Here is a 16,949-nt window from a genome sequence, read left to right as displayed (position 1 = left end):
AAACAAATGTTAAAAAATTGTTTTCACATGCAACTGGGAAATAAGATATACAGACAATGGGGTATAGAAATCTATCCTGCCCTACAGGAAAATAGAAGAGGAAGGGGATAAGAGAAGAGTGTCGGGGGAGATAGAAGGGAGGGCAGATTAGTGGAAAGGATATTCAGAATGCATGCTGTCTTGGGGTTGGGGGAGGGATGGCTCGAGGAGAAAATTTGGAACTCAAAATCTTGTGGTAGTGAATGTTGAAAAACAAAAATAAATGAATAAATGTATCTTAAAAAAATTAAAAAATAAAATTATTGGACTACTTCAAAGCCATGATTGAAAAAAATAGATAACAGGAAGAAGTTGGACCAATAGGTTGAATATCATGAAGATTTATTATAGCATCATAAATTTCAGAGCAGGGAGAAGCCTCATAGATTATCTAGTCCAAATGCTTCATTTGAATATGAGGAAACTGAGGCCAAGCTAGGGTCAGTGACTTACTCAATGTCACACAGATAGGAAGGAACATAGCCACAATTTGAACCTGATGGGGTGTGGGACCAAGCCGAGACCTTTGCCCCTAACCCCAAAAAGAATTTGGGTCCCATTTGTCTACAAGCCCTAGAAAACCCTTAAACTTTCTTTGACCTCATTTATCTAGTCAAGGAAGTCTAGCACTCCCTTGAAGTCATTCTTATTCTTATTCCCATCCACTGGCTCTTCTTTATCCCTGGGCCATTCTTCCAGTTCTTTGATACCCTAATTAAGCCTAGTCCTCTATTGTCTCTAGCCCTGGGTTATATTTCCCATCCTTGATCTTATCCAGACTCCCTATCTTCCAGTTCTTTGTTACCCTAATAAAGCCTAGCCTTCCATTGTCTGCTCCCAGATTACCCCATTCATCTTCCCACATACTCCCATTGGGATTCTCCCTAAATGCCTCCCCTAGTCACCCCAGCTTCAAGATCCTCCTCCCAGCTCCTCCTCTAGTCACCTCAAGTTACTTGGCTGTATATAAGTTCTAACCTGGCCCCCACTTACAAGTGTCACAAACGTTCAGATTCCTTAAGAGTCTGACCTATATGGCTCATCTTTGATAAACCTTATCTTTGGCTGAAAGAAGGCTTGGGTTGAATTCATTTGGACAGGACCCACATGTCATGATTTTGGGGTCCCAACACCCCTAGCATCTACACCTCAACAAACCCACCATCACTGATTTCAAGCTTGATGTTCTTTTTACTACATCAGATTACCTGTCCCAGCAGCATGTGGGTAACCCAAGAGGTCAGCCTAGACCAGTGCTTGATACATTAACCAACACAAGTAAATGTTGGTTCAGATAAATTAAATGATCCCAAATGCCAGTAATAACAGTGTGCCTTTCAAAGCGGTAGAGCCCTTTGGAAGAGCAGGGCCTGCTGAATCACTGCACTTGATCCCATGTTAGGGGGCTTTATATGCCCAGAAAATTATTTTAATAGGGTGCCAGCAGTCAAGCATATGATATGCTGTTTTCCATCCTTTCCCATGTATCATTTGCCACCACATTATTGTTAAATGATAGCAAAGTTTAAATGATCTCTGTCCTATAATGGCAGTTGCCATGGAGTTTAATTTAGCATCTCTTTAGAATAGTAAAACCTCAGGAGACAATGGTCCTCTTCCAGAACAAAGGACAAACAAACTAACAAAGCCACAGGAAATACTAGTTGAATGTGGAGGAACTGGGTGTTTCAAATACTAATGGAGTCCCAGGCTTTAGCCAGAACTGCGTGCAATGGGAGGGGGGAAAACAGAGGGGAAAGATACCTGGGCTACTCTGGCCATGCTTCCTATTTCAGATCTAAGTCAAAGATACTGAAGGGAATTGGGAAAACCTTATTAGAGTCATTTGGAAAAACAAACAAATAAACAAACAAACAAACAAAAAAACAACCTGGAAAATGGGAGTAGAATTTTAAATGAAGGTCCTCCTTTTTTTGGCAGTTCAGAAATTGGGGGACGTGTCCAGAATGAGGGGCACCATCAATACAGAGGGACTGCTCAGGACACCAGCTGCTATGGTATATAAGATAGGCCTGGAGTCAGAGCCAAGAACAGTTTACCTAAGATGCCATGCACCATGCTAGGCACTGTAGCGGCCACAAAGGAGTGTGCGGCACTGTCCTTGAAGAAGGCCAAGGTAGCAGTGGTGGTGCAGCATGGAAACAGGGCCTGACATGTCTACCACTTACTATCTGACCCTTGGCAAGTCACAACCCCTCTGGGCTGCAGGATCCTCATTTGTAAAACCAGGAGGTTGCACCAGATGGCCCCCACCCCGAGGTCCCTTCCCACTCTAAATGGATTAGTTAAGGATATCATTATAACTCCCATTTATATCTCATTTTTTATATTTATATCACATTAGACCACATGAAATTTGCAAATAGCTTTACATACATTCTCTGATCTGAGCCTCACAATAATCCCGTGAGATAAATACCACAAGTATTTTTCCTCAGTTTTGCAGATAAGATAATGGAACCTTAGAGAGGTGGCATGCTTATGGTGAAATAGCTGCTAAATGCCAGAGAAGGAATTTGAACCGAGATCTTCCTGACTCTAAGTCTAACATACCTTATCCACTATAATATAATAGCTATAAAATTAAATATTTATGTAGTGTTTACTATATGCCAGGCATTGTGCTTTACAAACATCATCTCATTTAATCCTCACAACAACCTTTGGAGGCAGGTGCTATTGTTACCCCCATTTTACAGATGAGGAAACTGAGGTAAACAGAGGCTAACTGACTTGCCCAGAGATACACAGCTAGTAAGTATCTAGGCAGGATTTTAGAGATAAGTTCTGAGCCCCATTAATCCATTGCTTGTAGCATTTGCTTGCTCTCCAATGCTACTCTTTAGAGACGCTCCACTTTCAGATTCTCCTTTTCCTTCAAAAATGACCAAAAAAATCAATCCCACTGAAACTGACAGATGCACTGAGCCCACAATAGCTGTTTTCCAGAAGTATGCTGGTCGGGAGATAGCTAACTCCGGAAATACCCTCTCCAAGACTGAGTTCCTGGTCTTCATGAATACAGAGCTGGGTTCCTTCACACAGAACCAGGCCTCTGATGTTCTGAACCAAATGATGAAGAAACTGGACCTCAACTGTGATGGGCAGTTAGACTTTCAAGAACTTCTTAATCTAATTAGAGGGTTGGCACAGGCTTGCCATGCCTCCTTCACAGCATCTGACCAATCCGTCAAGAAAATGTGAATTGGCGTCCCAGCCAATTTTCCAAATACACCCTTCCTCCAAACCAGCAAATGTGCACCCATTCCTCATAGTCACACACTGAACCCTAAGAAGCCAAGGCTACAATACAAGCCACTCACTTTGTAGCAATAAAATGTAATTAAAAAAAATAAACACACAATTGAGAAAAAAAAGGGTCTGAGGCAGAATTTGAACTTGGGCCTTCCTAGCTCCAGCGCTCTATCCACTAGGCCAACAAGCTGCACCCCATTACCTTTCTAGTCTTCTCAGACTACTCCACTCTGCACTCTACCATTCAGCTACACAGCCGTCCCTCACTGAAATCCAACTCATTTGCACGTCATGGCGTCACCTCTCTGACATCATGGTCCTCTTTGCGAACACAGGACAAACAACAGCCTTCTTGCTTGTTGCTTCTTGAACTTGATAACCTAGTTCTCTCTGGCTATCCCCCAAGACTGAAATGCTCTGTCCCCTCACCTCTCCCTTATAGTTTCTTGCATCAAGTTTACATTTACATTTTTACTTTCCTACATTTAGTTATTTCCATTAAGACTCAGTTCAAAGCCCACCTTCTACAGGAGGCCTTGAAGCTCTGTCTCCCCAGTTACTAATGCCTTCCCATTCAGATTACTTTAATCTACTCTGGTTTTTCTTAATCTACTACATTGCTAGTTATTTACATGTTCTCTCCCCTCTTAGGACATATGATCCTTGACAGCCGAGAACCATCCTTTGCCTTTCTTTGTATCCCAGGTGCTTAGCATAGTGCATAATAAATCCTTATTGATTGACTGCCGCTCCATATAAGCCTTATCTACATTAAAAAAACCAAAAATAAACCCATGCCCACGCCCAACAAAAGGAAGCCGCAAAAGATTGTTAATAAGTGCTTTCGAATCTCACAGGAGGTGGGGACAGTCCCTTTCTTACCTTCTAAATGCCTCATTTGGTGCTTCCTTTTGAGAGCACTTTAGAAGCTTCACTTTTAATTCAGCTTCCCAACATCTCTATCATTTATGAAGGGATGGTGCGGATATCATTTTAAAGGTGAAAAAAGAGCTGGCACAGGGAGGCATGAGGATTTGAGACCTGAAGTCTCCCAGCCCTTAAAGCATTGCCTGATTCCTTAGGCCTCATCAACTCTTATCAACAGCCTCTCTAGTTTCACACCAAGAATTTTTAACATCCCACAATTTTCTCTCTACAGTAGTTTCACTTGAGGTTAATATCACACTGCCTACATTTCCTTTCCCCTCTTCCTTCTCTGCAATGGGCCCCTCACCCTCTCTACTAAAGAAATTCGATACAGAACAAATACCGTTCAAATCTGCCCCCTGAAAGTCCTATATCACCAGGGGGACGTTTTGTGCTGCTGCTGCTGCTGCTGCTTGTCATGCACCAGACTACACCTCAACTCAGTTATGATCATAATAATTCTCACTCTTTAAATCACACTCAGCAATTGTATAGTGTGGAGCTCTACAGAATCAGAGCTCTGTTCAAAGGCATTAACTCTTGCTGTACTGGAAAGGACATGGCATCTTTTTGCTCAATGTGTGGGTGGATTAATGTGATGGAAAGGGGTGTGATCAGGAAGGCCATAAATTAGTTAAATAACCATGCTGCCGCTAATTTTCTTGTGAAGACAATGTCCAGCTGTTTTTCCAGTAACAGTAGTATATGTCCACTGACCCAGTGGGACATTGTGTTATTTAGTTTCCCTTGTAACTGGAAGCACACATTTGACACATGCCTTGCATACATCTTTTAAAGGCAATTGAATTTGTGACCTTGACATCATTATTTCCATGCTCAAGCTGACTGAGCTAACAAGTTGCAACCGTAAATTATCAGAGAATAGAATTTATAGAATTATTTCATGGTTTTGAGCCAGTGCTCTCTCTCTCTCTCTCTCTCTCTCTCTCTCTCTCTCTCTCTCTCTCTCTCTCTCTCTCTTTCTCTCTCTCTCTCTCTCTCTCTCTCTCTCTCTCTCTCTCTCTCTCTCTCACACACACACACACACACACACACACACTCCCCACCATTTCTTTCCTCATCTATGAAGTGGGAATAATGATAATAGCCTTCCATTTTTTCCATTCACTAATTCAGCAACCTAGAGCTAGTCATTTAACCTGTATAGGACTTAATTTCCTCATCTAGTGGTTGGATTAGATGCTCTCTGAAGTTCCTTCCAGCTCTAAAATTCTATGATCATATGATTATGTACAGGAAATTTTTATATACCAATTGGTATTAGTTTTTCATTGACATTTTAAAAATTTATTGGTATCTTTTAATACAGCTTTCATTTCTAAAAATAGCTCTCTCCCTACCCCTATCTAGAGAGCTGTCCCTTGTAACAAAGAGTAAGAAAAGAAAAAAAAAAGAGGTGGAGGAGTATAGCAAAACTGACCAATTAGTGGAGTCTGATAGTATACGTAATGTTCCATGCTCGTAGTGCCCCACCTCTGCAAAGGAGGAAGTGAGTTGTATTTTCTCATTTCTTCTCATTTTTTCTGGGTCATTTTAATTAGACAGCATTGAGGGCATCTGTCCTAGATGACTTCTACAATCCTTTCCGATTCTATTTTTTTTTTACTTTTTTTTTTTGCTTTTCTTTCAGTGAGGCAATCGGGTTTAAGTGACTTGCCCAGGGTCACACAGCTAGTAAGTGTCAAGTGTTTGGTCTGAGGCTGGATCTGAACTCAGGTCCTCCTGACTTCAAGGCCAGAACTCTATCCACTGTACCACCTAGCTTCCCCCTTTCCAATTCTAAATGTATGATCCAACAAACAGTACAATATGGTGGCCAAAAAAGAAGCTAATGTGATTTGGGGACAAACTAAGAGAGGCAGAGTGTCCAGGATCAGGGAGATATTAGTTCCATTGTATTCTTCCCTGGTCAACCAGTCAGTAAACATTTATTAAAAGCCTGCTATTGCCAGGAACTGTGCTAAGTGCTGGGGATACAAAGCAAGGTAAGAGGCATCCCCTGCTCTCAAGATACACCTGGAGTATTAGATTCAGTTTTGGGCACCATATTTTAGAAGGGCATTGATAAATTGAAGAGGATCCCAAGGAAAACCATCTGGATGTGTCTGGTTCTGAGATTTAAGCCATGTAAGGAATGATAGGAAAGGAGAAAAGAAAGACTTAATGAGGACATGATGGCTGTCTTCTACTATCTGAAGGGGTTTCATAGGGGAGAAGATTCATTCTTTTTGGCTCCAGAAAGCAGATTAGAGCAATAGGTGGAGGTTGCAAAGAGGTACATTTGGGCCTGATGTCAGGGAAATACCAACAATTAGAGCCATCCCAAAATGGAATGAATGGTCTTGAAGTAGTAGTGGGATGCTCCTCACTGGAGGTCTTCAAGCATTCATGGATGACCACTTGTGAGGGATGGTTCAGAGAGGATTTTTAAATCAGGTTTGGGTTAGATTAGGTAGCCACTGAGATCCCATCCAACTGAAAATCTGTGATTCTTTGAATGTTTGCCTTAAGCAGCATTAGGAATTGGTAGACCTACCCTGATATGTAATATCTGTAGTCCCTTGGACACTTTCGCTCATTTAAAGGAAAACCTCCAAGAGTTTAAAAAAATTTTATTTTTTTAGCTCAGTACAAGTTGTTATTGGGTCTTTGGCATCAGTGATTTTCCATGGAGTGGAAAAAGGTAATCTTCGCACTATACTTCCTAGCAGGCTACCCTCTACTTTACTGATAATATCCTCACACTGGATACAGTAGAGGAATTCATTTAGGAACACAAGAAAACTTTTGAAATATTACAATAGAGAAAATGTTGCTAAAAAGCAGATTTTTCTACTCTAGACAAACTTACTACAAATCCACTTAGAGCATGATTGGGAAGGAGAGTGGCTGCCATGACTTGCTCACCCTGACATCTGGGCAAAAGTGACAGTCTTCTTCCTTTTACAGATAAAGGTAGAGCAAGACCTTCACTCCTCATCTCTAGACCAACCATACTTTACCTGTCACATGTAATACATCTATTAGATTTGGATCCTCAAACTCAAACTGCCAGGTCCATGAGTACTGAAATTCCTAACTATTAAGGGGTATCTATGGACTTCATAATAGTTATACCATCTGATATTTATATAGTACTTTAAGGTCTGCAAAACCCTTTACATGCATGACCTTATTTGAGCTTTGTAACTTCTTATAAAGTTGATATTATTATTCTGATTTTATAGACAAGGAAACTGAAGCTCTGAGAAGTGATACGATTTGCCCATGGTCATTCAGGAAAGGTTATCAGGGACAGAATTTAAACCTAAGTCTTCCTGACTCCAGGTTCAGCACTCCATCCACCATGTTATGCTGCCTCTTCTTTCTTGCTTGGCAGAGGAGACTTCATTAGTTCCCAGTAGCTATTAGAATTTCATGTTTCAAGACCTGCTGGACCTGGGGGAGGTGGCGGTTTATCCCAATAATATTCTCATCTACTCATGATATCATTTCTAGAACCCCAAACTGGCTGCAGTCATGGTTCAGTGCCCATGCAGTCTAGCAATAACCAAATTAGAAAAATGCTATTTGAGAAAGGCGAGATGGATTTTATGAGGCACACAAAGTTTGGCACTGAATATGTATAGAGCATTGCAAGGTGTTGGTCATACTGTAGTAGGGAACCTCTACTTCTATTAAAGACCTGAAGTGGTTCTTCTGCTTTGTGGTGCACTATTGCCACTTTATTCCATTACCCCAAGATCTCCCCCTTGTTGGTGCCTTTTATTGATACACCAAAGCACTCCAAGACTTTCCAGTGGAAACCAGAGTAGGAACATAACACTTAGCATCCTGAAAAACTGGTCCATTTCAACCTGTTTTTGTATAGCTAGCTGTACATAAACAGTTCATCCTGAAACTGATATATCCAATGTCATCATTGGGTCTAATTTCATGCAAGCCACACCATGGATCCATACTTCTAGACCTCTGTGCATACTCTTCCACAAGTTGACTAATGACATAAATAATTGAACTATTGGGGCAGCTAGGTGGCATAGTAGATAGATCACCAGCCCTGGAGTCATGAAGGCCTGAGTTCAAATCTGTCCTCAGACATGTAACACTCACTAGCTGTGTGACCCTGGGCAAGTCACTTAACCCCACTGTCTAGTAAAAAAAAAGAATTGAACTATCTGGGAGAAGGAGATTCTTGTACCAAAAGGTGCCAAAAGGACAAGGAACCCCATTGTTTTCTACAATGTTGTCTATGTAAGCATCTAGCACCTTTAGGTTAGCCATTCAATTGATTGAGATCTATTAGGCATTGTTTTTCAGTGGGTTCAATTTCATTGTCACCTCAAAGTACTCAGCTTGGAGTCAGAAAAATCTGAGTTCAAATCCTTCTTCAAACACAGACTAGCTGTGTGCCCTTGGGTGTCATATAACTTCTCTGTGACTCAACCTCCTCATTTGTAAAACAATGGGGTTAGATTGGATGACCTCTAGGGTCTCTTCCAGCTTTGAATCTATGATCCCTAGACACTACAATTGGTGTGCAGATGCTATTTTGAAAACCTGAATTTAGATATTTAATGGATCAATTGCTCTGACAGGCCTTTCTGTAGACTACAAACTTTGTGGGCAAAATAGTTCATGATACTTCTCTTCAGGTCCAACTGTACTGCCTCCAAGTGGGCAACATGCCTCAATCTAAGGGACAGTGAGTCTAGCCTGGCCTCTTGAATTATTATTCATGCCAATACATCTCTCTTGGCAACACTCAATGGGCTGTGCTCCATCTCTGCCACTATACTTCAGTCATAGACAAAAGGAACTTGTTCAAGACCTTACAAATGGTTCTCCATGACTTTTGCAACTTGATATCCACCATGGTTACTCATATATCTAGTCATGTCTAGTCATAGCCTGGTGTGGAAGGCAGATTTCTGCAATCTCTACCTACTTCCCTTTGACTATGCTAATAATATCACTAGATTACTTCAACTACTTGCCTCTATCTCTAGGGCATAATGCTGTGTTGGAGGTAGTAGATACCTTGACCAACATGGCTCCCACCATAGCTGAGGCCTCCTCCCTTTGGTTAAATAAAATTTCTGACTTTATAGCTTTCTTTCTCACATTATCTTACATCTTTGGATTGCTTTATAACAAATCTTCAGGTAAAATTTCGCTTTCCATAGCATTTGCTCTGAGTCCAATGTGTATACAAAATACACAAGAAAAATCTTGGTATTTCCTATCATCAAAATGACTAGGCGATCCTATTGGTTAATGAGGAATTCAATTTTAATAACTGAGACCATTTGTTCACCTAGCATAAGCCTTCCTGTGTGAATTACAGAACATAGACTTTAGAGCTAGGAAGCACCTTAGTCAGCAAGCATTTATTAGGCACTTAGTATGTGCCAGAATGATCCTAAGCTCTAGGGACACAAAGAAAGGCAAAGACAGTCCCTGCTCTCAAGGATCTAGCATTCCAGTAGTACAGACAATATGTAAAAAACTAGATATCATTTTGTCCAATCCTCTTATTTTTTATTTACATCTAATTTTTTTTATCATGGACTTATTGACACACATTTTAAGCTATGAAGAATAGGGAAGAAGATTATATAAGAAACTGAACTTATGTAAGTTTTTTTAAACAGAAATATAAGTTTTAAGTTTGACAAAATAACAGAAGAGGGGCTCAATTTGTGACTCCTACACTTTTTTTTCTTTCTGTGTATTTAACAATATCTTACTGGTGCACTTTTTCATGTGTTTTACTTCCCAATAACCTATCTATCTTCCCTGTCCTATCTAGCAAAGCAAAAACTCTCCCTTATAATAAATGCATAGTTGCAAAATGCATGTAAATGCAAAACAAATCAGCACGTTGGCCATCTCCATTTTGTCTATCACCTCTCTGCCAAGAGATAGGAGGTATGTGTATTTCCTTATTAATCTCTTTTTCTTATTTCTTCTCTATTATGTATCTTTCTCTCCCTTTTTTTCTCCTTTCTTAAAACTGATAAGATCCTATACATCTTGAGTTTTTCTTTTTTCCCTCTGTGACCATTGAAGATAGTGAGATTCTGTAGGGACACTTACTTCTTTTCCCCTCTCCTCCTCTACTATTACAATGTAAGTGGTTAGTCATCATTTAATTCTTTAAAATGCTCAAATGCATTTATTATCTCATATCCTATGTTTGAATTTTAGGAAGTCAGCCCATCTCTGGTCTTTTTTTCCCCCTCAGTGATAATCCACTTTTGTCCCTTAGGGTTTGTACTCAGTTTTTAGGGAGCACTATTCTTGGTTGCAAGCTTTTTTCTTTTCTTTTTGGAATATCATAGTCTAAGATTTCCTATCATTAATAGTTATTACTGTTGAGTTTTGTGTGATCCTGACTGTGGTTCAGAGGTACTTGATCTTTATCTTTTTGACTTACTTAAAATAATTTTTATTTGACCTGTGTGCTTTATGTTACTGAGTGTTTTCAATTTGGAGTTTCTTTCAGGAGAACAGAGGATTTTTTCCATTTTCATTTTGTCTTCTGATTCTAATAGATATGGGAAATTTTCTTTTATGATGTATGAAATTTGATATCTAGATTTTGGGGGGGTTATGATTTTCAGGAAGGCTAATGATTCTTAAATCGTTCTTCCTTGACATGTTTTCTAGGTCAGTCATTTTTGATAGTGGATAGCTTCTGTGTTTTTCCAATTTTTCAGTTTTTCAACATTGTTCTACTGTGTCTTACTATTTTGTGGAATTATTGAGTTCTTTTTGGTCCATTCTATTTGTCAAGGAGTCCACTAAATAGATCATCTTTTTCATCTTCTGCTTTAAGCTATTCTTCTACCAATTTTTCCCTGAAGAGCTCTAATTTCATGTTTTATCCCTTGCTGCATTTCTTCTATTCACACCTGGAGCCCTTGTGGCCAACCCATTCTATTTTGAGCTACTTGATTGTGGAGACACTTTCTTCTGGGTTTACTTCTTAGGCTTCACTTAACTTATGGCATTTCTTCATTGTTTTCTGAATTTTCTTCTATTTACTTATACCTCCAGCCTCACTTTCTGGATTGACACTTTATGCCTGGACCAGCCTCTGCCCTTTACTGCATTATTGCAAAGCAGGGCCCTGGCTTTTTCTGTCCTTTTTTCAGTCTTGATGATGCTGCTGCCAGTGGTGGCTGGGACCAGACTCCATCTTCTACCAGTGTCCTTGACTTGTTTCTGTCTCCTGGTGGCCCTGAAGACGAGCAGCCCTATCTCTATTTCCATTACCAGCCATAAACTGGCTTTGTCCTTTCATATCCCTGACTGGATGTCAGTATTATGCTGGTTTCAGTATTCTTGAAACCTTGATCCCAAAGTGCACAGGCTCAGGTGCTGCTTCTCTCTATTTCCCTGGGCAATTAACTAATGAGAAGCTGGCTTTGTTTCTTGCTGCAGCTCTGATGGTATAGCAGATTTAACAGCTGACTTTCTGTCTTCTAAGAGAACCCAAAGGTATGCTTATACTACCCAGGGAAGTGATTTCTTGGTTTCTGTACAGTGACCTGTTGGAAGCTGGCTTGTCCCTTGTTAAAGCTTCAACAAGGCCAAGTCCATATTCCTGCTGACTTCAACCTACATCCATTAGATATTGGGCTGACTTCAGGTAACCTGGTATACATTGGCTCAGAGTTTCCATAGTCCTGGTGGGTGAGGACACTTCCTGAAACTGACCAAAACTTCATACATTGAGTCCCCTCTAACTGTACTGATTGGCTGACAAACTGTCTGACTATTCCCTGCCTACGTTGCTGCTGGAGCACTGGTTCCTAGGGAGAATGTTTTTGGTTCTGGATCAATAGATGTGGGGGCAGTTGCCACTGGGTTACTGGATACTGAGGTGGGCATATTTCCACTCAGCAGAGCTTATTGCATCCTCCTCAGTCCATCTTGCTCTTATCATGAGAATGCTAAACACATTTACCAATCCTCGTTCAACAGTAGCAGACATGGTAACCGCTGTCCAGATATCCCACTCACTAGCTATCTCTTTGGGGATCTAGGAGTGCTTCGTATGTCTGGAAGCCTAGGCAGTATATTCACTGAATCCTATTCTTTTCTATTGATCCTATATAACATTTTGCACCATCCCTGGAGAATTGACAGCATCAAATATCCCTTTCAAATATCATTGTTACATCCAATAGGCATTCCCAAAACTATCTTAGCAAAGCTCTGTAGTAACTGAATTGATACAGTGTTTATTTCCAAATTTACTATGAAAGTATATATGTATGTATGTATTTCCCTCTCTGTAACATTTATGTGCATATACTACATATGTAAACACATCTCTCATGATACTCAAATAAATCATATCTTTTTAAATAAAACATATAATACTTTATTACTATCACACATTTGTTTCTTAAATCAATTCGCCTCCATTGCTAATAGTACTTGTGGAAGAGAAAAAAAAACCCTGAAAACTTGCTGCCCAGTTACAACCTAGACTTGAAAGAAAAAGAAATCCTTAATTAGACCCTGAAGTGTTAGTGTAGGTAGCCTCTGCCTGACCCAATACCATCATACCCTAGAAGTATAATGGGCAGAAGGGATGGAGGAGGTTTTGTCCAGATTCATGTTTGGTAAAGCTGGCAACCTTTACCTTAGAAAAAAAAGACTGATCAAAAAATTCCTGATAACTACCCACAGGAATGTCATAACGTCCATGAGTCCCACACTGGGTGTTCCCATGGTGTACTACTTGGGTTCAGTGTGTGGGAAGGGAAATATATTCTCAACTTAAGCTCAATCACAAATCAGACAGATCACCAGACATCAAATGATGGAATATTTCACAGAACCATATTAACAAAATAGAGCAAGAAAGCTCATGCAATAAAATCATTCTTAATATATCATAAAACAATTCCTTTATCAGACTTCTGCACTGCTGGGGAAAAGGAAACAAATCTCTTTTATAAGATAGCTCCAGAGACTTTTTTTGATCTTCTCCATTCCCTAATGCCATGACTTAAAAAAATAGTTCTGAATGAAAATAAAAAACCCACCCCAAATAACAATTCTACACACAAAGTAGAAAACAGAAAAGGAATTACATATAAATCATGAATCCTTTTATTTCTTTCTTTTTTTTGGAGGCAATCAGAATTAAGTGGCTTGCCCAGGGTCACACAGCTAGTAAGATGAATCATGAACCTTAAAGTTAATGCCTTCCCTCTGATATTACCTTTAATTTACCCTGCATATGTCTTGTATATACTTAGGTGTTTACATATAGTCTCCTCAAATATATTATGAGTTCCATGAGGGAAGGGACTGGTTTTTTTTGTTTTTTGCTTTTCTTTGTATTCCCAGTGCTTCTTACAGAATATGTATTCAGAGTGTAGATGTTTATTTGCATACACATACATATAGATATTTATAAACATACACATAAATATACATATATTTGTATGAGTATATATATGTGTATTCTTATAAGTATCTATCTATAAATACATATGCATACACATAGATACCCATAAACATACACACATATGCACATATACACTCATATACACATATATAAGACCTACTATGCTTATTTCTACTTGTCATCTCTTTCTTTGGAGGTAGATAGCATTTTCCTTCATGGGTCCAAGTCTTTCCCTGTTTTTCTAAATCAACCAGTTCATCATTTCCTACACCACAGCAGTATTCCAACATAGTCACATCCTATCTAAGAGATTGTCTATGAAAAGTTTTTTCCCCCCAATTTTCTGCATTCCTCCTATTCTTGGCTACATTGGTTTTTATTTATAGAAGATGAATGTTAGTTATTATTATTATTAAAAATGATAGTTGAAGAAGGATAGAAAAGAAGAGTCAGTCATTTAAGAATAACAGCAGAAATTCTAAATACCAGAAAAAATTGAGGCTTTTGATGAATGCCAAAGAAGCAAAGGAGCTTTTAAAAAGTAATTTGCAGGAAGAATATCAAAGAAAGCAAAAGTTTGCTGTTCAGGGGATGAAGATAATGGATAATAGTGAGAAGGCAGAACTGCTTACCTATTTTGTTTCTTTCCTGTTCCCCAGAAAATGATTTTTTAAAAAATTTTTTGGTGAGGCAATCGGGGTTAAGTGCCTTGCCTAGGGTCACACAGCTAGTAGGAAATGATTTTTAGATTAGGAAACATATAACAACAATTTTGAGCAATGTAAAGAAACCCAAGATAAACAGGGATATAGTAAGAGAGTTGGCTTTTTGAAGTTCAGGTCATTAGACATGGATGAATTATACCCCAGAGAAGTGAAAAGTTGAAGATGTGATTGTTCAACCAAGTCAGGGTTCCTTGGAAAAACATTTTGAACAAGAAAATTACACAAAACTGAACATGAGCAAATACAACTATTTTCACAAATGAAAGAAGGCAGCATCAAACCATAGGCTGGTGAGGTTAACCAGAAGGATAACTAATTTGAGACAAAATTCTAGAATGAAATATTAAAAAGATTTGTTAGCACTTAGAAAGGTATGTAAGTCACTATCTCAACAACTTTACATCAGTATGTTGTATATCCTGAAGCAAGCAAGGCCGATGTGGTCTCCTCCAGTAGTGGACGGGGAAGTACTTGGTCAAAGCTACTAGAAGTAGACAAGAGATCCTGGGCCCAAGAGGCTGCTGGCCCTTGCAAAATACAAAAGAAGTATGGTGGCCAGTGCCACGTCTTCCTGCCACGAGCACTCTTTCCTAGGACACAAAATGAGAGTAAGCTCAGATGGTCAAATTCAGATGGGTAGTTCTAGGCTATATCTTATCACAACTATCAGCATTTATACCAATATTGGTAAAGTCAGTCAGTCACTAAGCATTTATTAAGTGGCTCCTATGTACCAAGCACTGTGCTAAGTCCTGGAGATACAAAGAAAGGCAAAGGGCAGTCCCCACCCTCAAGGAGCTCACAATCTAATGGGGGAGAGACAACATGCAAACAATACCTCTCTGGAGTTTATTTTCTTTACCTATAAATGAGAGGGTTTGACCAGATGGCCTTTAGGGTTCCTTCTAAATCTAAATTTGTGATTATGTGACTAGGTGATCTCTCATATTCATTCCAAATCTATATCTACAATCATTTTTGATCTTCACAACAACTCCTGAACAAGTGTTATCATTCTCCTGAAGCCAATTAATTAACCAATAAGCATTTATGTAAATGATTACTATGTGCCAGGCACTTTCAAAGGCAGCTAGGTTGCAAAGTGGGTGGAATGCTAAGTCTGGAATCAGAAGACTCCTCTTCCAGAGTTCAAATCTGGTCTCAGGTAGTTACTAGTAGTGTGACCCTGGGTGAGTCACTTAACTCTGTTTGCCTCGGTTTCCTCATCTTAAAATGAGCTGGAGAAGGAAATGGCAAACCACTCCAGTATCTTTGCCAAAAACAAAAACAGCAACAACAAAACAAATGGAATCACAAGGAGTCAGACACAACTGAAAAATGACCGAACAACAAATATGTCAGGAGCTATGCAAAGTGCTGGGGACAGTGACTGCTGTCATTCATTTCATGGTTTCAAGTACTACTGATAAGTGAATTTACACCTTTTAGAAGAAGAAACTAAGTGATAGACCAGGCCCCTGTATGAGATTGCCTTTAAAAATGCAAACCTTATAGTGCTATGTAACTGCTAGCTATTCCTCTCCTAAGTAGAAGAAGCACTTGTCTCAAGTTGTTTATTGCAATCCTTTGGTTTGCAGGGTAAGAGTCAGTCATTTTCTTTAAAGTATGGATATTTTTAGATATTTTTAACTTCACCCTTCTAACTAAGAGTTCAATAGTGTTTTCCCCCTTGCAACTTTTGTAAGGAGCTTCATTGTTTTCTCCCTGTGTCCTATTGTAAGATAGCTGTGTTTTTTTCCAAGGTTATCATGGATAATGATTAGTACATAACCTGAGCAGACTGCCTCCACCAAGACAGAACCTCCCTATCACTGAATGTATGTCTTTCTAAGGTCATCTACAAGAAACTGCCTGATACATACCTTGTATCACCCATCCTATTCAAGGAGAAAGGTCTAAAATGTACCACCCACAACCCTAGTAACAGCCACCTGCATTTAAGGCTACTGAAGATCTTGAGTGTGTGCCAAGGCCAAATTGCTCGAGAAAGAAATCATGAGTTCAGAAGAGATTACCCACAAGCTCAATACCTTTCGTCAATTGGAGCTCCTGAATCTTCAAGGCTAATCAGAAATGTAACTTTGCCGATAAACTACATCAGAAATGGAGCTTTTTTCTCTCTATGCAAGAACACTTGAATATCAGCTTCAAATTACATTGTTCCCAAAGATTGGTTCTGTAACCCTTACACAAATGCTGATGTTTGTAATAGCATGTTGATGGCTTGTAAAGGACAAGGAGCTCTATAATCTAGAGAATCACCATGTCCCACTCACCTGGAAACACCCTAGAAAGTTCTACTTCACAGTCTATGTACTTACTCCCCACTTAGAATTTAGCTAACTAATTTACCTTTAAATAATAAATGTGAGTTGTGTAGTGTGTTTTGCATTCACCTTTCAGAAGAACAGAAGTAATGTTGGCTACATAATTATCTAATATTTAGATGAGCATTTGCTGCCAAATAGTAGAGGATGAGCAAGAGAGATTGATCAACTTTCCAACCT

Source organism: Phascolarctos cinereus, unplaced genomic scaffold (assembly GCF_003287225.1).
Source record: "Phascolarctos cinereus isolate Bilbo 61053 unplaced genomic scaffold, phaCin_HiC Scaffold_5;HRSCAF=322, whole genome shotgun sequence".
NCBI classification, from domain to species: Eukaryota; Metazoa; Chordata; class Mammalia; order Diprotodontia; family Phascolarctidae; genus Phascolarctos; species Phascolarctos cinereus.
This window is presented reverse-complemented; position numbering follows the sequence as displayed.